We start from the raw sequence: 23,925 nt of genomic DNA, 5'->3' as shown, positions 1-23,925 counted from the left end.
TAGATTGTAAGCTCTTTGAGCAGGGACTGTCTTTCTTCTATGTTTGTGGAGCGCTGCGTACGCCTTGTAGCGCTATAGAAATGCTAAATAGTAGTAGTAGTGTAGTAGTAGGGACTGGTATCGAAAGAGGAGAAAGGGGGACAAAAAGACTACTTGGGAAAGTTTGTAGTTGCTATTCAAGGTGGGTCATTGCTCAGGAGCTGAAAGAGTCTAGCAGGGTTAGCTGGGAGGCCTGTAGGACGGAAGGAGTGTACAACATGCATAATAATGCTTTGTCTATCTGTCATGGTTAATTTAAAATTTATATCTCTTGGGGAGGTCACGTGATGCGTGGAGAGTAGCAGATGTGGTTCGCGCTGCTCCGGAGCCCTCACCCGCGGAAAAAGCCAAAAGCAGCTCGTAACCGTCTCAATAGAGCATTAAATTAGTGCTGCGGAGATCGCACAGTGCACAGAGCCATACCTGCACCCGATGCCTTCCGGAGCCACCCATAAGAGTGTGAAACCTGAAAAAGAAAAAGCGTCGCCGCCTGGTACCGGCCACAAAATGGTGGAGGGTAAGAATGAGGCCTGCACTGAATTCAGCGGGAAGCAGCTGTCGCAGATCGCCGAAGTAGTAGAAGCAGCGCTAACCCCACGCTTTGCCTTGCTAACAAACCAACTAAAAAACATGGAAGCCACATTAGCGGAAACAATCAAGCGCACGAATGAGACTGAGCATAGGATCTCCAGCCTGGAGGACTTGTGGAACCGTCGAGATCCGGAAATCACGCGTCTCACAGGTATCGTGCAAGCACAACAAGATAAGATCGAAGATCTTGAAAATCGATCACGACGATGCAATTTGAGAATAGTTGGACTTCCTGAAAAAGTTACTGATAACTCTCTGGGACAAGTCAATGGCTCAACAATGAATTTGCCCTATCTGATAGCTACGGCAGGCTCTGCCTAGAGCGAGCACACAGACTGGGGAGGAAGCAGCAAGACCAGCAGCGACCCAGAATAATTATGGTTAAAGTACAAAACTATCTCCACAAAGAAGAAATCCTTCGGGGATACAGAACCAAACGGGGCTCGCTGGAATATGAGGGCGCCAAGATCCAAATTTTTCAAGACTATTCTCAAGGTGTGCAGGACAAGAGACGGCGATTCCACCCTATTTGCGCCACTTTAGCTGAGAAAAATGTTCGCTTCAGATTGATATACCCTGCCATTTTAAAAGTCTTTCACAATGGACAATGGAAGATGTTAGACAACATAACAGCAGCGCAGGATTTCTTGGCCTCGGAACTTTAAGCAGCAGCTCACCTTAGTGGCGGGTTAATCACTTGGACAACATGGACCTAAGTGGCATGAGTATACGTTATTATCAAGATGTTGAATGTTGATTTGTTATATAAAGCTGGTTTATATTGAGATATCTGCATGCGGGTGCTGACAATCTTAAACAATAGTATTGGTTAAGAGGTTTATAGAGGATCAGAATGACGCAGGGTGGGAGCTCCGACACGCACTGACCTTAGGATGAGCCCGTGCTCATCACAGTATGGAAGGAGTGGGGAGAAGAGGGGGAGGGCGGGGGACAGGGCAGTCAGTGAGAAAGGGAATGAGATCCATAATGGTAGCAAATCTTGCAAACAGGGAGTCAGGGATTATAACTGGTTATCAACATATATTGTTAAATATCCCCCGGGGGGGGCTGGGCCCCTGGAGGATTCGCTATAGGACCACCTTTGGTAACCTTGTTATCTTAGAGGAGACATGAATCGACCTGGTGTAAAGATCTTGTCGTGGAATGTCTCAGGCATCACGTCACCCGTGAAACGATATAAGATCTTATCCCAGATACGGCGACAGGGAGCAGATATAGCATGTCTGCAAGAGACAAAGTTACCAGATCTGGAGCATGGGGAACTTTGCCAGCAATGGGTGGGTGAAAGCCACTTCTCCTCCTCGGGTAATCGGAAGAGTGGGGTAGCAATATTAGTAAAAAAGGGCACACCTTGTGCGACCAAATTAATATACAAAGACACAGAAGGCCGTATAGTATTATTGCACATTAATTATCAAGGGCAGAGATTTTACTTATGCAACATATATGGCCCAAACTCGTACAGCCCGAGCTTCTTTCAATCCCTGATAGCGTTGGGTTTGCAGCATACTGATGCCCCGTGGATCTGGGCAGGGGATTTCAACCAGGTGCAAGACCCCACTCTAGACAGATCGTCACCGATGGCCATCCCTGGGCTGGGTAAAGGAAAAGGGATACCAGAATTCTGTAAACATCTACACCTAATCGACCCATGGTGCACCCTTCACCCTGCCACAAAGGATTATACCCATCAATCTAAAGTGCACCACTCATGGTCTAGAATTGACTACATATTGATATCACAAGCCTGGTTTTTCAAAGTCCAACAAGCTCATATCAGCCCTATGGAGATATCAGACCATCACATGATCTGGGTGGAAATTGAGTTAGGAGGAGGTGGTGGAGGGAGCAGACAGTGGAGATTTCCAGCTTATTTATACAGGGACAAACACTTGACAGAATACTTATCAGAGAAATGGCAGCAGTATGAGGACACAAATCTGGCCTTGTGTAATTCGCCAGTGATTTTCTGGGAAGCCTCTAAGGTAGTTATGAGGGGGGAAATAATAGCGTTCCAAAGTGCTAGGAAAAAGCGCCTGGCGGCTGGCATACAGAACTTGGAAGCTGATTATGTAAAAGCAAAGAGGAAATACCTAAGCAACCCCACAGTAAATAACAGGGACATAATGTCTGCAGCTTTGGTGGCACTCAACACCATGCTGCATGAGCAGGCCATGAGACAGCTGATAGCATGGCGCCTGAACTTTCAGCGCTTCGGGAACAAAACAGGTAAATTATTGGCAAGAGTGGCCAAAGCACCTAATACGCAGAGGTATATTCCAGTGCTAGACGACTCTATGGGGAACAAGCTCACGCAGTTGACAGATATAGCAGAAGCATTCCATAGCCACTTTAAAGAAAGGTACGCCCCTAAAGACCGGCAACAGGGTCCCTCCACTAGGGACTACCTGGAAGACGCAAAAATGCCTCAGCTGCCAGATATAGCTCGTCAAATGCTATCAGAGCCGCTGCGCACACAAGAAGTATTTAAAGTAATAAAAGATCTGAAGGCTAGCTCGGCCCCCGGGCTTGATGGATTCCCTAATGAATATTATAAAATGCTATCACCGCAGATATGTGGAGCGCTGGTTGATTATTTCGACGCAGTAGTGGACAGGGGGTTTATATTCCCACGGGAGAATGAGGCATTGATTTCCTTAATCCCCAAGCCGGCAAGCCCAAAGATCAGGTAGAATCTTACTGGCCCATCTCTCTCATCAATGTGGATATTAAAATCTTTTCCCGAATCCTGGCAAATAGGTTGATGTCCTATGTCCCAGATATAATTGGTGAGCATCAAGTTGGGTTTGTTAAGGGACGCCAAGCGGTTAGACAGGTGCGTAAAGTCCTGTTGACGGTGGCGTATGGCCAAGTTACGAGGGACCCCCTGTTGCTGGTCAGCCTAAACGCGGCCAAAGCTTTTGATAACGTAAACTGGGACTACTTGTTCCAAGTCCTAGACTACATCGGGTTGGGTGGCTGGTTCTTAAAGGCGATAAGCGCGCTTTACAAAAACAATACAGCGCAAATATTGGTAAATGGCACTAGAACTGGGCCCATTCAGGTCGAACAGGGCACAAGGCAGGGCTGCCCATTGTCTCCAATATTGTTTCTTATATACCTAGAACCCTTACTCAACGGTTTTATTGGATCCTGATATACAGGGGGTGGTATTGCAGGGGAGCCCAATAAAAATATTAGCTTTTGCAGACGACATGTTTCTCACACTTACACAGCCGAAAACTTCTGTCCCATGCCTAATAGAAGTCATAGATGAATTCGGTTTTTTTTCCGGATTGCAATTAAATTTACAGAAATCACTAGCCCTCCCAATACAGGAAATGATACAGAGGGAGTGGGAGGGCTCGTTCCCATTCACATGGGCTGTGGGCACCCTCAGGTACTTAGGGATCTGTATTCCAAGGGACTTGACAAACCTATACAAAGTAAACGTGGACCTCCTGAAGAAACGCACTAAAGAGGCGTTGCAGGGTTTACCCGTGTCCCTAAAGGGGAGAATCGCCATGTACAATATGTTCATCTTCCCAAAGTGGACATATGTTTTCCAGATGATTCCTGCTACCCTGGGCTATAGGGAGGAGAGGTGGCTACACAAAACCCTAACAGTTTTTTTTATGGCAGGGCAAACGAGCATGAATTGGTTTAAAGAAACTTATGAGACCCTGTACAAAGGGGGGGACTGGGGCTGTTGGATTTCAAACTGACAGCACTAGCATGTAACCTACGGCATTTATCTGACTGGTTCCGATCGAGGGAGTTTTTCTCATGCACAAAGGTGGAGACTTCTCTGATGGCCCCAATGGGGTTTGCTTATTGGCTACATGCTCCGTCGGCAGAGCTCCCAGCATTGGGACCTTATGGGATTATTTTGAACCCCTTAAGGAAAACATGGAGGTGGCTGTGTGGAGCCTACCATTGGAACAGATAAGTCTCCCCATTACTTCCTATCAAAGGTAATTTAGCATTTCCAGAGGGGGGTAACTCTGCCTTGTTTAAAAAATGGGTCACTTGCGATATAAAGTATCTGTTTCAGGTGGTGTCCGAGGGGGGAGCAATCAAATGTTTTCAGGCCCTGTGTGAGGAATTTGGGTTAGGGCAAAATGATTACTACCAATATATACAATTGAAACACTATGTCAAAACACTACCCTCTGTAGACCTAGCGCAAGATAGATGGGAATCCATGAGTGAAGTACTTGACCTGGAAGCCCAGTTAAAGGTGCCGCTTCGGTATTTTCATAGCCAACTGAGAGATGTACAGGCACCGCTATATTATACGCAGGTGTCACAACAATGGCAGCAGGAGCTAAGGTGGAAACCTGATCCTGGACAGATTCAACTATGTTTGGCAAGCATATATCAAGTGACAGAGAACGTAAAATGGCAGGAAATGCAATATAAATTTGTGCTGCGGCTGTACATCTCGCCTCATAGGGCGTACAGAGCAACCCTTCGGGACACGGACGATTGCCCCAAGTGTGGACATGGGGGAGCTTCCCTAGGACATATGTTCTGGCTGTGTGGAAAGGTGACTCCTTTCTGGACCAAATTGGGGAGTCAAGTATCACAAATGTGGAAAGTGCAATGGCGCCCAACGCCGGGACAGCTTTTCGACGTCTACAAAATACGCGGCACATCGCCAGAGGGACTCACCGCCTTCCTGAAGAGGGCAGTTTTGATGGGCAAACAGACCATACTACAGTTATGGCTGCAACCAGATTCACCTGGAATCCCACAGTGGAGAGGAGCCATGATGCAATGCTGTATGCTGGAAAAGAAGAAAGTGGGAGATCTTGCTTCAGGAAAGGGAGACAAATTTTGTAAAACTTGGTTACCTTTTTGGGACACTCTGACACCTGTAGCGAGAAGTAGGATTCTGAATAGTTAAATGGATCACTAGGGGAGGGAGGGACAGGGAGGGGGAGGGGGGAAGCAAGGGAGGGGAGAGTGGGAAAAATGATGATGTATGTCGCATGATGTACACTAACTGACATGTAAATAGTATATAGATGTGTTTCCTTTGATATATGATGTCGTGTGAGATGGGTCATCAATAAAAATTGTTTATATAAAAAAAAATTTCTCTCTCTTAATGTGGATGGGATACACTCTCCTGTCAAGCGCACAAAAATTCTATCCTGGTTGAAATCCAAAGAGGTCGATATTGCTTTTCTGCTACAAACTCACTTGTCCAGCGCTGAACACGTAAAGCTGAAGAGAAGCTGGGTGGGGGAAGTGGTTTGTTCCTCATTTAACACTAGGCAACGGGGGGGGGGGGGGGGGGGGTAGCCATATTAATTCATAAGCAGCTCCCGTTTAATACTCACAAAATAATCCAAGATAGAGATGGCAGATATGTTATACTCCTAGGTGAACTTTGGGGTCGCAAGTGGGAAAATTAGGTTCTTACATTGGTAATTTTCTTGCCTTTAGTCACAGCAGATGAATCCATTACGAATGGGTTGTGTCCACCTACCAGCAGGGGGAGATAGAGAACACTGAAATCCATAGTGCCTCTAGGACAGCTAGCTCTATCTGCCTCTCAGTATTTTGAAGCTTCCAAAGCAGTGTTAAACCGCAAAGTAGCATAACATGAACTTTCCTCACAGCGAACGAACGCCCCAGAACAGGAGCAATAACACAAAGGAGGGACGAACTCAACCTCCTCTAGTAGAACAGAAATCCTGAAGACTGTTTTCCAACTTCTCCCAATGAGGGAACATGTCTGCAGGAAAAACTGAACACAAAACAGAGTCAATCAGGGAGGGATCATGGATTCATTTGCTGTGACTAAAGGAAAGAAAATTACCAAGGTAAGAACCTAATTTTCCCTTCCTTGTCATCAGCAGCAGATGAATCCATTACGAATGGGATGTATCAAAGCAACCCCTAGATAGGGCGGGAACAAGCACTTGTGCTCCAAAAAGCGCGTCCCTCCTGGCAGCCACATCCAGCCTGTAATGCCAGGCAAAAGAGAGCTTAGAAGCCCAAGTAGCTGCACTACATATCTCTTGAAGAGAGAGTGCTCCCGTCTCAGCCCAAGAGGAAGAAATCGCTCTTGTGGAATGTGCCTTAAAGGCGTCAAGCGGAGGCCGGCCAGATAGCAGATATGCAGAGAAAATGGCTTCCTTAAGCCAACGGGCTAGTGGCTTTAGACGCTGGAGACCCTCTGCGAGGACCTGACAACAATACAAAAAGGTGATCAGAGGTCCTGAAAGCATTAGACATCTGCAGATACTGCAACACAGCCCTGCGCACATCCAGAAGGTGCAACTGCCCAAAAGAGTCCGGAAACTCCTCCCTAGTAAAGGAGGGCAGATAAATAGGCTGGTTTAGGTGAAACGCTCAAACCACCTTAGGCAGGAAGGAAGGCACAGTACGTACCGTTACTCCGGACTCTAAGAATTGCAGAAATGGGTCTCGACAGGACAGCGCCTGGATCTCAGACACCCGTCTCACCGATGTAATCGCCACCAAAAAGACTGTCTTTAGAGTCTCATCCTTCTCCAAAGCTCACCTCAGCGGCTTGAAGGGCGAACACTGAAGAGCCTTTAATACTAGCCCCAGGTTCCAAGCCGGACAAGGGGCCCGCATGGGAGGCCGGAGCCAAAGCACCCCTCTAAGAAACCGGGCAACGTCCGGATGCACAGCCAGGGAGAGGCCAGCAACCTTCCCCCGAAAGGCTGCCACTTGAACACGCAGGGAATTATAGGCCAAGCCTTTTTATATACCATCCTGCAAAAAGTCAAGTATCGGCGAGACAGAAGCCCGCATGGGTGTGATCGCTTTAGAAACACACCAAGCCTCAAACTGGCGCCAGATCCGAGTATAGGCAACGGAAGTGGAACGCTTGCAGGCCTGCAAGAGAGTGGAGATGACCTTGTTAGAATAGCCCTTGTCTCTCAATTGCGCCCTCTCAATAGCCATGCCGTAAGACCAAAGCAGCAGGGATCCTCCATGGTCACCGGAACCTGCGTCAACAGGTTCGGTACCAGAGGCAAAGGAAGGGGAGCCTCCACCAGCATCCGCTGGAGGTCCGCATACCACGGCCACCTGGGCCAATCCGGGGCAATGAGTATCACCACTCCTTGATGCAGCCGAATTCGCAGGAGTCGCCCTATTAAGGGCCAAGGAGGGAACACATACAGGAGGCCTGGGCCCAGGGTTGAGCCAAGGCATCCAACACCGCCAAGCGAGGATCTCTCCGTCTGCTGAGAAAGGACGGGGCTTTGGCATTTGTGCTTGAGGCCATAAGATCCGCTACAGGTTTCCCCATTTGACACTTCGTCTGCCAGGTCCCACTCCGCAGGGTCGATTTGATACCTGCTTAGAAAGTCGGTTTGCACGTTGCTCTGACCTGCTATGTGAGCTGCTGACAGAAGCTGCAGATGCAGCTCGGCCCAGTGGCATATCTGAGCAGCCTCTGCGGCCAGTGTTTGACACTGAGTGCCGCCTTGTCGATTTACGTAGGCCACGGCTGCCGTGTTGTCCGACAGAACTCTGCCAGTCCCTCCAGAGTCATGTGACAGGCCAGAAGAGCCTGGAATATCGCTCTCAGCTCCAAGCAATTGATGGACCACCCCGTTTCCTCGGGTGTCCACAGACCCTGGGCATAGCTTCCCTGGCAATGTGCTCCCCAGCCCTTCAGGCTGGCATCTATTACCACCAAGCAACAATCGGGAAGCGCTAGCGGCATTCCACGCCGCAGCATGCTGTCTGAGAGCCACCACTCCATACTGAGTCGGGCCGCAGGGAGCCACGTGAGTCTGCGTTGATAATCCTGGGACATAGGAGACCATCGTTGAAGCAGGGCAATCTGCAGAGGTCTCATGTGCGCTCTCACCCATGGCACCACTTCAAAGGTGGCCGTCATCGACCCCAACAGCTGGACAAAGTCCCAAGCTCGCGGGCGAGGCATCCTCAGGAGCAGACGGACCTGATTCTGAAGCTTGCATCGCATTTGGTCGGGTAGATAAACAAACCCCGAGGCCGTGTCCATCCTGACCCCCAAATATTCTAAAGATTGAGGGGGGGGGGGGTCAGGTGACTTTTGGGTATACTGACAACCCAGCACAGAGATTGCAGTACTGAGACCACTCTGGCTGTTACATGACGACTCCGCTCTGATGAGCCAGTCGTCGAGGTACGGGTGAACCCACATACCCTCTCACCTACTACCACCATTACCTTGGAAAAGGTTCGGGGAGCTGTGACGAGGCCAAAAGGCAAGGCCCGAAACTGGAAATGATTTCCCAACACCACAAACCGGAGGAACCATTGGTGTGAGGGCCATATAGGAATGTGCAAGTAAGCTTCTTTTAGGTCCAGAGACGTGAGGAATTCTCCTGGCTGTACCGCCGCAATGACGGAGCGCAGGGTTTCCATGTGAAAATGCCGCACTCTTAGTGACTCGTTGACTTTCTTTAAGTCGAGAATGGGCAGAAAAGACCCGCCTTTTTGTGGCACCACAAAATAAATGGAGTAACGACCGCAGCCGTGTTTGGCGGGAGGCACAGGGATCACCGCTCCAAGGTGCAACAAGACTTATAAGGTCTCCTCTACCGCCACCCGTTTGACGGCAGTACCGCATCGGGACTCCACAAACACGTCTCTCACCAGGGCACCGAATTCCAATCAGTAACCTTCTCTGATCAGGTCCAGGACCCACTGATCTGAGGTAATCTTGGTCCACTCCTCGAGAAAGAGGGAAAGGCGTCCTCCTACAGCTGTAAACGAGGAGTGGACCGGCGTCCCAACATTGTGGAGGACGGCCCTGAATTTCTGGCCTTGAGCCTGCCGCTGCGGAGCGTTTGTCCGAGCGAAAGGAGTTCCTCTGCTGAAAGCAGACACGTTGAGTAAACCCAGCAGAGCGCCCCCGGGTGATACCTTCTAGCTTCACGGAAGCGAGGTCTGGAGGAGGAGGGAACCACTTGACCCTTGGAAGAAGGCCGCGGCCTATCCTCAGGTAACCGCTGGGGGTTTAGCATCCCCCAGGTCTTTAACAATCTTCTCCAACTCCTCTCCAAATAACAGAAGGCCCCGAAAGGGCAACTTCACCAGCCTTTGCTTAGAGGCCATGAGGTGTATTTTCAAAGCACTTAGACTTACAAAGTTGCATTGTAAGTTATGTAACATTGTAAGTCTAAGTGCTTAAAAAATGAGCCCCCATGTCAGCCGCCCAATACCGTAGCCATAGAAGGCGGCGGGCGGACACCGCCACAGACATCTATTTAGCTGAAGCTCTGACTAGATCATAGAGGGCATCAGCTAAAAATGACAAGGCCGACTCCATGCGCAGTGCAACCTCAGCGAGGGACCGCACCATCCACGGGCTGTTCCACTGTCTGTTGCAAGCAAGAGAGGCAGGCTTGAGCAGCATAAGAACTGCAAACAGACGCCCTTAAGGCTAGGCCCGAAATCTCAAAGGACAATTTCAGCGCTGATTCCAGCCGCCGGTCCTGAATGTCCTTCAGGGCGACCCCTCCCTCTACTGGGAGGGTGGTCTTTTTTGTCACCGCCGTGACTAAGGCATCCACTTTAGGCATCCCAAAACGGGCCAAGTGCTCCTCACTCAGAGGGTAAAGATGCCCCATCGCCCTGGCCACTTTCAAGGGCCCCTCGGGGTCAGCCCATTGAGCAGAAATAAGCTCTTGGATGGAGTCATGCAAAGGAAAGGCACGAGCAGGCTTCTTAGTACTCACCATCCTCGGAATGCCAGAGGAGGCCTCGCCTTGAACAGGGTCATCAATAGAGAGGGCCTGTAAGGCATCAGAGATAAGTGCTGGCAGCTCATCGCGGTGGAAAATCCGAACTGCAGTGGGATCATCTAGATCCAGTGGCAAACCGGCTCCTTCCTCTGGCTCTTCAGACCACGAAGACCTGCCAGATCCCTCAGAGTCCCCACAGCCCGACCACGGGGGGGGGGGGGGGGAACGCCACTCTCCGACGGGGAATTTACCAGTCTATGCTTAGCGTGCATCCAATGCTCAGGGGCATCCACGTCTGGCATCAGCCCCGGGCCATCATCAGTTGGAGGAGAACCAGGTAGCAAACACAGTGTCAGACACCTGCGGCAGAGCTCTTTTCAGCATGAAGGCTTATGTAAAATAAGCACAAACTTGGGGGAGAAACTCACCCTGACCTCCCGTCTCCAAATTAGGAGCCATGGGGAACTGAGCTCCTCTGGTAGCCTCGGCCCGAGGCGCCCCTCTGCTCTCAGACTCCTCCGCAACCGCGGGGGTCGAGCCATGCGGCGCTTCCAAGATGGTGCCCCGCTGCCCGCTCCATCGAGCGGGAAGAATCATCGCTCGCCATGCTCGTACTGGCTCTACTGTCTAAACAGCACGTTTTACAGAGCCCCGCTGCTGATCTGTGCTTGCCACAATGGGAACAGCGCTTAACTCCCTCAGCAGCCATCGCCGAAAAAAGGTGGAATAAAATTCAAAATGGCGGCTTCGCGCCAAAATCACCCTGATCGGAACACCGTCCGCGGGCCCTCCCCGGAGGAGCTGAGTACCACTCTTACCTCAAAGGACCGAGTCTACGAGCTCCGGTCACGCTGCACAGACAGGAAAAAAGCCTCAGAAAAGTTTTTTTGTTTTTCTTTTTTTAACGCTGTGAGGAAAGTTGGAGGCAAACAGCTACAGAGGCACTCGGAGGCAGAAGAGGGTGGGAAAGGCAGGGAAAGGGCGAACCTATGTGCCTTTAAAGTGGGCTCCACTTAGCCACAACACCCGTGCTACAACTGGCAAAAAGCACAGGAGCCACCCCTCGCAGAATCTTCAAGGAGCTGAACAAGCTGCGTCCAACCATGCTTGGAAATAGAGAAATACTGAGAGACAGATGGCGCTAACCGTCCTAGAGGCACTATGGTTTTCAGTGTTCTCTATCTCCCCCTGCTGGTAGGTGGACACAACCCATTCGTAATGGATTCATCTGCTGCTGATGGCAAGGAAGTGTTTGCATTTTATTAGACCCCAAAAATGGCATTTTGGTAAATGTTGCGCGCTCATGGACTGACAACCTTTCAGAAAAGGGGGTCTAGATCTGCAACTATTGCAGTTAGAGACCTCAAATTTTGGGAAACTTTGTTTAACACCTGACTCGTGCAACAGATAACATTTGAATAAAATTGGAGAGCATGATGGTGGGAACGTTTTTCTAATTTTAGACCACTTGGCATGGAATCACCCACCTGACTCTTCCTCCCCTCTCCAACCTACCATACATGTACTTCATTCCACCACAATATCACTTTGTATTATTCACACCATGTATTTGTTCATACTGGAATCGGCTATTGCCATTAACGGTAATATGTAAGCCACATTGAGCCTGCAAATAGGTGGGAAAATGTGGGATACAAATGTAACAAATAATAAGGTAAAATTATGTATCATACCTGATAATTTTCTTTCCATTAATCATAGCTGATCAATCCATAGACTGGTGGGTTGTGTCCATCTACCAGCAGGTGGAGATAGAGAGCAATTCTTTTGCCTCCCTATATGTGGTCATGTGCTGCCGGAAACTCCTCAGTATGTCGATATCCAAGCTCCATCCGCAGGACTCAGCACTTAGAGAATTACACCCATAAAGGGACACTCTGCCCAGCTCACCACCGCCGAAACGGGGGAGGGGAATTAACCCAGCTCATCCCCACACAAGTGGGGGAGGGGAATCCGTCCAGCTCATCCCCGCGGAGCGGGACACCACCCCGCCGATGCGGGGGGATCTGGCTTATCCTGCAACCGCAACCGCGGGAGGAGCTGACTGACCCTAACACCGCCGAAGCGGGAGGGAGCGCCGGCAGAATTTAGGTCTCAATCCAGCCCCGTAAAACGGAGGGGAGAGGAATGCAGCAGCTCACTGTAACACAAACTCGTCTCAACTCCTGAAGAATCCAATTGAAAAAACTTGAACACGAAGTCCTCCTGAACAGGAACTGAAGACTAAACTTGAACCTGAAATGCAACCAGAATATAAACAGTACAGATATCTGGGAGGGGCTATGGATTGATCAGCTATGATTAATGGAAAGAAAATTATCAGGTATGATACATAATTTTACCTTCCATATCATCATGCTGATCAATCCATAGACTGGTGGGATGTACCGAAGCAGTACTCACCCAGGGCGGGACATAGAAATCCCTGACCGCAACACTGAAGCTCCAAACCGGGCCTCCGCCCGAGCAGCCACAGTCAAGCGGTAATGCCTGGAGAAGGTATGGGCCGATGCCCAAGTTGCTGCCTTGCATATCTCTTCCAAGGAGACGGACCCGGCCTCTGCCATCGAGGCCGCCTGAGCTCTAGTGGAGTGAGCCTTCAGCTGAATAGGCGGCACCTTCCCCGCGGCCACATAAGCCGCTGCAATGGCTTCCTTGACCCATCTTGCCACTGTAGGCTTAGCAGCCTGCAGACCCTTACGAGGACCTGCAAACAGGACAAACAGATGATCCGTTTTCCGGAAATCATTGGTCACTTCCAAGTATCTGATGATGACTCGTCTCACATCCAGAAATTTGAGAGTAGAGTATTCCTCTGGGTAGTCCTCCCTACGAAAGGAAGGGAGACAGAGCTGCTGATTCACATGGAAGTGAGAAACAATCTTGGGCAGGAAGGAAGGCACTGTGCGAATAGTCACTCCTGCCTCAGTGAACTGCAGAAAAGGCTCTCGACATGAGAGTGCCTGGAGCTCGGAAACTCTTCTGGCTGAAGTGATAGCCACCAAAAAGACTGCTTTCAACGTCAGGTCTTTCAGAGATGCCCTCGACAAGGGTTCAAAAGGCGGCTTCTGCAAGGCTCTGAGCACCAGGTTGAGATTCCACGCAGGCACCACTGAGTGCAGAGGAGGGCGCAGGTGATTAACTCCCTTGAGAAAGCGTACCACATCTGGCTGCGAAGCCAGGGAAGCACCCTTCAGGCGGCCCCTGAAGCAAGCCAGAGCCGCTACCTGGACTTTAAGGGAACTGAGGGACAGGCCTTTCTCCAGACCTTCTTGCAGGAACGCCAGCACTGAAGAAATTGGAGCAGTGAAGGGAGAAAGTGAGCCTGCTTCACACCACGCTGCAAAGGTACGCCAAACCCTGGCGTAAGCAGTAGAAGTAGAGCGCTTCCTCGCTCTCAGCATAGTGGCGATGACCTTGTCTGAGAAGCCCTTCTTCCTCAGACGCTGCCGCTCAATAGCCAGGCCGTAAGACCAAAGGGGGAGGGATCCTCCATCACCACGGGACCCTGATGCAACAGGCCCTGCTCCACTGGCAGCCGCAGAGGGTCGTCCACTGAGAGCCTGATCAAGTCCGCATACCAGGGACGTCTGGGCCAGTCCGGACCCACCAGGATATCCGGCCCGGATGCTTTGCCACCCGGTCTAGTACCCTGCCCAACATGGGCCAGGGCGGGAACACATAGAGAAGCTCCTGTGTCGGCCACTGTTGGAGAAGAGCATCTACTCCCAGAGATCGAGGGTCCCGTCCTCTGCTGAAAAAGCGCGGCACTTGGCAATTGGCCGATGACGCCATCAGATCTAGGCTCGGCTGGCCCCAGCGCTTCGTGATGTGCAAGAACGCCTGAGCCGATAACTGCCACTCTCCGGGATCCAAGGTATGGCGACTGAGAAAGTCCGCCTTGACATTCATGACTCCGGCAATGTGGGCCGCCGACAGCTGTTCCAGGTTCGCTTCCGCCCACTGGCATAGATTCATGGCTTCCTTGGCTAGAGGGGCGCTCTTGGTACCTCCCTGGCGGTTGACATAGGCCACAGCCGTGGCATTGTCCGACAGGACCCGTACTGGCTTCAACGCCAGTACCGGGAGGAACTCCAAAAGCGCCAACCGAATGGCTCTGAGTTCCAGGAGGGTGATAGACCACTTTGCCTCTGCAGGAGACCAGAGCCCCTGCGCTGTCCTTCCCAAGCAGTGGGCTCCCCAGCCCGTCAAAGAGGCGTCCGTCGTGACGACAATCCACTCCGGGGTCACAAGAGGCATCCCTGCAGACAACTTGTCTGTCTTCAGCCACCAGCTCAGCGCCTTGCGTACTGCTGGGTCCAAGGGAAGGCGCACAGCATAATCCTCCAACACCGGAGTCCAGCGCTGCAGCAGAGAGTGTTGTAGTGGTCTCATATGAGCCCTGACCCAGGGCACTACTTCCATCGTGGCCGTCATAGAGCCCAACAGCTGCACATAGTCCCAAGCTCGAAGCGGAGAGGCTACTAGGAACTGGTCCACCTGAGCCTGAAGTTTGACAATCCGATTGTCCGGCAGGAACACTCTGCCCACTTGGGTGTCGAATCGAACTCCCAGATACTCCAGGGACTGAGTCGGGCGCAGCTGGCTTTTCTCCCAGTTGATGATCCACCCCAGGGAGCTCAAAAGAGCAATCACCCGGTCCACAGCTTTGCCGCACTCTGCATAAGAGGGGGCTCGGATCAACCAGTCATCCAGATAAGGATGGACTTGTACTCCTTCTTTTCGCAGGAAGGCCGCGATGACCACCATTACTTTGGAGAAGGTCCGCGGAGCAGTAGCCAACCCGAATGGGAGGGCTCTGAACTGGAAGTGTCGGCCCAGGACTGCAAAACGCAGAAAGCGTTGATGAGGAGGCCAGATGGGAATATGCAGGTAAGCTTCCTTGATGTCCAAGGATGCCAGGAACTCCCCTGCCTTCACTGCCGCTATAACAGAGCAGAGAGTCTCCATGCGAAAGTGCCGAACTTTCAAGGCCCGATTGACCCCTTTGAGGTCGAGGATAGGCCGTACAGAACCTCCTTTCTTTGGTACCACAAAGTAAATGGAGTAACGTCCCTTGTCAAGCTGATTTTCTGGCACCGGAACGACCGCACCCAGGCGGATCAGATTGTCCAAGGTCTGCTGCACTGCCACAGCTTTGACCGGAGACTTGCAGGGAGAGAGTACAAACCCGTCTCTTAAGGGTCGGCAGAACTCTAGCTTGTAGCCGTCTCTGATGACTTCCAGCACCCAAGCGTCTGAAGTTACCCTGGTCCACTCGCCCAGAAACGAGGACAGGCGTCCTCCAATCTGCACTGGGCCATGGACCAGGACCTCGTCATTGGGTACGAGACCCTGGGGGAGGACCGGAGGGCGCACCTCCGGGACGGCGGTCTCTGCGAAAGGAATGCTGCTTGGGGGAGAAGTTCCTCTTGAAGGAAGAGGGGGCAGAGGAGCCCGACTTGCCCGGGCGGTACCAACGGGCTTCCTGAAACCGTCCTCTGGAGTTACCGGGGCGAGCACTGGCCCGAGCCCTGACCTCTGGTAACCTCTTGACCTTAGACGTGCCGAGATCGGTCACAACTGTGTCCAGCTCGACCCCAAAAAGCAGCTTGCCTTTAAAAGGCAACTTAGCCAGGCGGGACTTAGAGGTGTGGTCAGCAGACCAATGTTTCAGCCAAAGCCACCGCCGCGCAGAGACTGTCTGAGCCATACCTTTAGCCGAGGCTCTCAAGACATCATACAGTAAGTCTGCCAAATAAGCCAAGCCCGATTCCAGGGCCGGCCAATCAGCCCTCAAGGAAGGATCCGAGGGGGAAGCCCGCTGCACAATCGTCAGGCACGCCCTGGCCACATAGGAGCCGCAAACTGAGGCCTGCAAACTTAAGGCAGCCACCTCGAAGGACGACCTTAAGGCTGCCTCCAATCTTCTGTCTTGGGAGTCCTTTAGGGCCGTGCCACCTTCCACCGGCAACACCGTTTTCTTAGTCACCGCAGTGATTAAAGAATCCACAGTAGGCCAAAGAAAGGCTTCCCGTTCACTTTCAGGCAAAGGATAGAGGCGGGACATAGCCCTAGCCACTTTGAGGCTCGCTTCCGGGACATCCCATTGAGCCGAAATTAAGGTGTGCATGGCATCATGCACGTGGAAGGTTCTAGGCGGGCGCTTCGTCCCCAGCATAATGGCGGAGCCAACAGGGGCTGAGGGAGAGACGTCCTCTGGAGAGGAAATCTTCAAAATGCTCATGGCCTGCACTAACAGGTTGGGCAAATCCTCTGAGCGAAAGATCCGCGCTGCAGAGGGGTCATCCGCTCCATCTGAGCGGGAATCCGTCTTCTCCAAGGAATCCCCAAAGGACCGTTGGGAGAACTCAGATACGCTGCCCTCATCTACATCAGAGGAGACAAAGTCCTCTAAGGCATGGGAATCCACCCGAGGACGTTTACTTCCGGGGGCCTCAACCCCTTTATCGGACAAGGGAGAAGGGGCAGCGTTCTGCATAAGGAAGGCCTGATGCAGCAGCAAAATAAACTCGGGGGAGAAACCCCCCAGACTGTGCACTTCAGCCGCCTGGGCCACAGCCCTAGCCGCACCCTCAACCGGCGCTCGCAAGAGCGGGGGAAAAACATGCTGCGCATCCAAGATGGCGTCCGGCGCGACACTCCGCGAAGGAGCTGCGCAGGAAGAACGGCGCTTAACTTTAGCCGCTTTTTTGCCGTCGCCCAAATCAAGGGCGGCCATGGCATTAACGTCTCCCAGCTCAAGGGCGGCCCAAGAAGAAGCCGTCCGAGCAGCGTGGCCGGCCAAGATGGCGGAGGCGAGCAGTGGGGGATGGGCGTTTATGGCGGGAAAAACAGCCGCACCGGAGGAAGACCCGGGACACTGACTGGCCTCCGAACTGACACCCAACAAGGGCGAGTCAGACTTTAAGACCCCCGCATCCCCACTAGAAGCGCACACGCGGTCCGGGGAGCGATTCTTCGCGCCCTCGCCCTCCGACGCCATAGGCCACGTGGAGATCGATCGGGGAACCCCCTGCCCGCTATAAAAAGGTAAAAATTACCTGCTTCTCGCTCCGAGCTGTAACGACCTGGTGTCCCAGTGAGTAGCTGCAATAAACGTTTAAATAAACGTCGAAATAAACGCCCTTAAGGACGTTCAAAAATTTTTTTTTTTTTTTTTTTAAACGGAGCCAGCGGGAGGGGGGAGAAAAGGAGGGACCTGGCGCCACCAGGTTTGCACTTGCTCAAGAAGAGCCCTCAACCCCAGGTACTCAACAAAACCTAAAAATTAGGCTTGGAGACCTAGCCAGAGCTGCTGCTGTGTGTGACCACCACCTGCTGAGGTAGAGAACATACTGAGGAGTTTCCGGCAGCACATGACCACATATAGGGAGGCAAAAGAATTGCTCTCTATCTCCACCTGCTGGTAGATGGACACAACCCACCAGTCTATGGATTGATCAGCATGATGATATGGAATAATACTTTTAAAATGAATAGGAGAAAAGTTTTTTATTCAATGAATAATAAGCTCTGGAACTTGCCACCAGAGGATACAGCAACAGCAGGTAGTGTACCTAGGTTTAAAAAAGGTTTAGACAAGTTCCTGGAGGAAAAGTCCATAATCTGCTATTTAGACACAAGGAAACCCACTACTTATCTCTTGGATCAATGGCATGAAATTTTGCCAGGTACTTGTGACCTGGATTGGACACTGTTGGAAGCAGGATACTGAGTTAGATTAACCTTCAGTCTGACCCAGTATGGCTATTCTTACGTACAATGTTCTTAAAGGAGTTTACGCACAAATGGACCAAGAATCTTTAGATTAATACTTGTATGATTACCTAGTGTTTTGATATAAGGGTTGAAGTATAATTTCTCCATGCCTGAATGTATTTTGCTTATTTTGTTTAAATTTACTTTTTCTTAAACTTTCTTATATCTTCCTTGAAGTAACTAGTATGCTATGATGTGTGTATAGGAATAACATTTTTATTATTTTCCTGCATATTCATTTTTTGTTCTTGTAACATATATGAAAATGTAATTTAAAAAAAACAAATGGACCGAGAGAGGCTTTTTCTAATTTGCAAGATGGAAAATTTAGACAATTTCAAATCTAAGATTACTGAATCTCGCATGCTCTCGTTGTGTTTCTCCTTCTCCTCAGATGTTACATAAAGTTTTGAAGGTGGTTTTCCATTATCCTGAGGGAGGGATGCCTCCACTGCAGACCATATATTTTCAACCAGGGACTGTCTTCTGCAGAAGTAGCCTCTGTGGATAATTTAATGTTTCTGCTATTCGAGAGAGGATATTACACACAAGGGAACTTTATTGGCATCATTTGTTTTCTTATAAGATAAAAAGGCTTTATTAAATTTATATTTGAGAATTGCTGGTCCAAGCTTTATGGGAGAGTTCTACCAGATATTTCCCAATGTTCTCATTTAACCCAGGATAAAAGAAAAGTTTTTGGCCAGGATGCAAGAAGTGATTCTATCTGTGTTTCCTTGTAAATGTGTTGTCAATTTGAATAATGCTATATACCATTTCTTTGAGCCAAGTCAATTTTGTTTGTTCTTGGACAACAGAAGCACCTTTTAATGACCATAGAATTCCCATTTGGGATGTTAATAGTAACTGTCATGGTTTCCTACTATATTCTTTAATTTTTCTTTTTCATTTTAAGGGCCTCTTATCAAGCCGTTAGCGGCTCCTGGTGCTGTAATGCCAACAAAGCCTATTCACTTTGAATGGGCTCAGTCAGCATTGCCACACAGGAACCGCTAGCATAGCTTGATAAAAAAAAAAAGGTCCTAAATCAAATTCTCTTGATTGCTAGTTTGCTCTCCTAGCTTGTTAACTACAATGCAAATTTTAAAATTTTTTTGATAAGATTTTTGTACAGAGAAATTGCATACAGGTTGTGTGTTACTTCATGAAAAAGGAATTAAAAAAAAAAATCAGAAACAAGTATGGAAAGAATGAAGAAGGATCTAACGACTCAAAAAACTACAGGGATAAGCACTTTGGGCCCTGTTTACTAAAATGTGCTATAGGAATGCTAGCGTTATTAGTGCGTGCTAAACGCTAGAAGTACCCATAAGAATATATGGGTGTCTTTAGCATTTAGAACATGCTAAAAACGCTACTGCACCTTAGTAAACGTGGCCCTTGGGCTACAAAATCTCAAGGGAAAATAACCAACCCCCCCCCCCCAAAAAAAAAAAAAACACACCCCCCCCCAAATCTGGAAAATTTCAAGAAAAAATAAAAATTCACATTTTTTTTTTGCACATGCACCTCTTCAATGTACAGACAGATATGCCTTTCCTTCCTAGATAGACAGAGCCCCATAGTGTGGGAATTAATAGGCAGTTTGTACAGGGTGAATAAGGCGGCCATGGTTTGTGAAGCACACACATTGCACACAGTTGGGCTGCAGCAAAAAGTGGCCTCAGGGTTTTTCCCACACACTAAGGCCACATTTTGCTGTGGCCGTAAAATGGCCATTAATACAAAAAAAACAAATAACAGAAAGTTAGCCATGCGCTAATGTTGCCATTAAAAAAAATTACGTGAGCACTTACCAGTACCCATTTTGCAGACAGTAAGGGCTCATACAGTAATTCTGCCCTAACCAGTTAGCGCAGTAATATAGCTGCGCCAATTAGCACATGGCCACCCTGACACCTTCCAGCCTCTGGTGGGCTTTCAATACTTCCCTAACTTTTCCTTAGGCTATACAGGCCTCATCTACCATGCCCACATTGACTTCTACACAGAGCCTACTGTGCTGCACATTTTTTTGAGTATAGAAGTGTCTGTCTTGAAAATATTGGCAAACACAGTAGAAGTCCCCCTTCTAACCGCTCTGGATTTCACACCTCAGTGAGTTCCCATAACACCCCCTCCCCCAATTAAAACTGAGTAAGAATAACTATTTAAAATAAAAACTATTCAGTCTGGTCAGCTACCATTACAGACAAGTATAGGATGGTTAAAGGGCTGGAAACATCAGGCAGAACCAGGCAGCAGCCTAGGGCAACAGCTAGTGGGGCAGAGGTGTTAGTGCTTTTGAATATATCCTGAGCTTATGAATGCTTTTATTGTAACTCACTTTGATTTTAGAGGAATATAAATTTATGAAATAAAATAAATTAAAACGTCTTTGATATTGCCTATAGGGACAGCAGTGTATCAAGAGTGGTGCACAATATATATAAAAAAACATTAAAAAATAAAAACATTACACATATATACAAACTCGAAATGAAAACAGAGCACTTCTTCCAGCAGGGAGGGAGAGCAGTTTTCAAATTCAAGAAAGATGGTGTATCAAATATCACAAACAAATAGCCTATTTAACTCGCATTATTCTGGAAGGAATGGTATTGGGGTGATCAAGATTGTTAGGGAACCAATGGGCTTAGAGGTTAATAGGTGGCATAAGGCTGAATGTCTGCCTCTAGGCAAGGGCATCTGAACAGCCTTCCACCGACCCTGGAAGGTGTTTTCTGTCCCCAAACAATACAGCTTCAGGAAGCTTGGTCTTTGTGCAGCAGCGTCACAGACTGAAGTAATTCCTATGAGATTTCGTCTCATTCTAGAACACTGGTATAAAAACACAATACAAGCAAAGAGCGCTATCAGAACCAGAAAACCAGAATTCAATTCTAGCCGAGTCCAGGTAAAACACAGATCCTACGGGCCTCGCAAGCAAAAGATCCTTGTTTTAACGGACCCGTGCTAATCAACAAGAATCACAGGCTCAAGTTCTTAACAGTCAAGGAAACAAGTCCCACACAAATGTTTAGGTTGTAAATAAAGAATGTCCATTCAGTTCTTTTCCCGACTATTATAATAAAGAGCATATTTCCTGACACCTTACGTCTTCTAAACACGCCTTAGTGCCCAGACAGCAAACGCCGAAAGCCCTAGCTGAACAAGAAAAAAAAAATCCCCATTTAGAAACTTTTACCTTACCTCCTTCTTTCTACAAGTTTTCTAACCTCACAGAGTCTCGCCTCCTAACCTGGCCACCAAACTAAAGCTCTTATAAGCCATGCATAACCATCAAAAATCTTACTTAATATAAGCTTTCCGGCTCGGTCCCTCCCTGGTCAACGAACTCAACTCCACTGTGTCTACCACTAGCTCCTACACACCTTCAAACCCTGTGCCCTCTAAACCGGAAGTGCTCAAGCTAGTTCCCGTCGCCATCACAATTGGCATAGTGTCCAAAGAGGTTGGATGAAAAAAGAAGAGACGGAACGAACGACGTCAAAATAAAGCAAACAAACCTATGAGCTGCTGCATTCACATTGTCGTTCTTTATTATTGATAGCATTTTTACCTAATCTCACTTATATTTTAAAACATACCAGCTTGTACAGCATACCGATGTAGAGGAATTATAATAACGGAATAACTTTTCATAGGTAGAGTAGTAGTTTGTTTAAATGTGTCATTTGGAGGGGCTGGTTATAGGGACATCCTAGTATTTGTTATATTCGTGCAGAGATTTTTTTTTCTCTTGGTAAACGACCACTAAAACACATCATATTATGAGAACCAGCTAACATAAGTTTCTATCTATTTAGTTACTTATTTATGACGATTATGTTGCACATCAAACATGAATTACGTTGAAACCTGGGAGCATAAGTTTTTTTTTTTCTGTGCCTAGTTTCCTTGTACATGCCAGATAGACTTTGAGAACAATCATTATGTGGTCCTTTTACCAAGCTGTGGGAAATAGGGTTCTGCTCAGCTGATGAGTCAGCACAGCAGGATGCAGATGAATTGGCAAAGGTGAGCTGCTACTGGGGGGCGCCCTGCAAGAGCCCAGTTTTGAATGTCCCCCCCCCCCCCCCCACTGCAGGCACCCTATTTGGAGCTGCAGAACCCACCATTGAAGAGACAGCCCAGAGCCAAGCCCTCTACTACTACTACTACTTAACATTTCTAAAGCGCTACCTAAGTTACGCAGCGCTGTACAATTTTAACAAAGAAGGACAGTCCCTGCTCAAAGGAGCTTACAATCTAAAGGACAAGTATGCAGTCAAGTGGGGCAGTCTAGGTTCCTGAATAGGGGCAAGTGGTTATGTGCCGAAAGCTACAGTGAAGAGGTGTGGGCTTTGAGTAAGGATTTGAAGATGGGCAGGGAGGGGGCTTGGCGTATGGGTTCAGGAAGTTTATTCCAAGCATAGGGTGAGGCGAGGCAGAAAGGGCGGAGTCTGGAGTTGGCGGTGGTGGAGAAAGGTACTGATAGGAGGGATTTGTCCTGTGAGCGGAGGTTACGGGCAGGAACGTACGGGGAGATGAGGGAAGAGAGGTAATGAGGGGCTGCAGATTTAGTGCATTTGTAAGTTAGTAGGAGAAGCTTGAACTGTATGCGGTATCTGATCGGGAGCCAGTGAATTGACTTGAGGGGTGATGAGGGTAAATCGGTCCATGCGGAAGATAAGACGTGCGGCGGAGTTCTGGACGGATTGGAGGGAGGATAGATGATTAAGTGGGAGGCCAGTGAGTAGAAGGTTGCAGTAGTCAAGGCAAGAGGTAACAGAGTGGATGAGAGTTCGGGTGGTGTGCTCAGAGAGAAACAGGCAAATTTTGCTGATGTTATAGAGAAAGAAGCGCCAGGTCTTGGCTGTCTGCTGGATGTGCGCAGAAAAGGAGAGGGAGGAGTCGAAGATGACTCCGAGGTTGCGGGCAGATGAGACAGGAAGTGTAGGAGTGGACGGCTGTAATATAGCAACTACTGGACTGCCAAGACAACCTCAGCCCTTGTGCATAACCCTTATGAACTTTTGCCTTACCTGTGGCATGCTCCACATTTGAATAACTACTGGACTTTTGTGTACTTTTGCATTGTGGACTTTTGTACTAGCAGGATTTTCTATTTGTACCAGAACCCCAGCTTTTATATAATGAGCCTACTAAAACATGTGTAGTTTGGATTTTTTACTAGTAGTACTTATTCATTAACCAGCAGCCAGATAACAAGTTGTAGTAGTCAGCAATTTAGGTTTGTAGGGAAGGCAGCGGGCTCTGCCAATGCAGTCTCGTGATCTATGCATAGAGGCTGTATTGTGTGAATGTGCTGGAACACTACAATAAGTTACATTTTCTTGCAAAGTAACAATTTCTATGAAAGCTATGAAACTGACGTATCTTTTCTCTGTGAGAACTACAGAATTACTAATGTATTGCGCATGTGCATGTACTGCGCATGTGTATGTGTGACGTATGGTGTGTTTTATGCGCATGATCACTAATTTGTATAAGACCGAATGTCAGATGACACTCAGGAGGCAGTATCCTGAGACTGAACTCAGTACTGTTCATTGCTAGCAATAAAGGTGTCCTGTTTTCGGAATCATTTGCCTCTTGTCTCCTGATTCACTTAGCCTAGGGCCTGTTTCAGAAGGATGAGGGTGTTGGCAACTGAAATAGTGAGTGGAGGGAGAGAAGAGGGTTTGGGTGGAAAGACAATGAGTTCAGTCTTTGCCAT

General features: G+C 48.9%; 1 protein-coding gene across 3 annotated transcripts in view; it reads right to left on the bottom strand.

Moving 5' to 3' along the window:
* Nucleotides 1-21,577, bottom strand: part of ALAD (aminolevulinate dehydratase) — a 587,381-nt gene extending 565,804 nt beyond the window's left edge. For 2 of the 3 annotated variants that reach the window (XM_030206252.1, XM_030206256.1), the window contains exon 1: nt 21,499-21,577. The gene's annotated coding sequence lies outside the window, so the exon portion shown is untranslated. Of the gene's footprint in view, nt 1-21,395; nt 21,421-21,498 lie in introns of those variants that run through there. The other variant, XM_030206255.1, reaches the window with a different exon arrangement.
* Nucleotides 21,578-23,925: the final 2,348 nt, after the last annotated feature.

The sequence above is a fragment of the Microcaecilia unicolor genome, chromosome 6 (assembly GCF_901765095.1).
Source record: "Microcaecilia unicolor chromosome 6, aMicUni1.1, whole genome shotgun sequence".
Classification (NCBI taxonomy): Eukaryota; Metazoa; Chordata; class Amphibia; order Gymnophiona; family Siphonopidae; genus Microcaecilia; species Microcaecilia unicolor.
The sequence above is the reverse complement of the archived record's forward strand: the minus strand, read 5'-3'. Positions and strand labels throughout refer to the sequence as shown.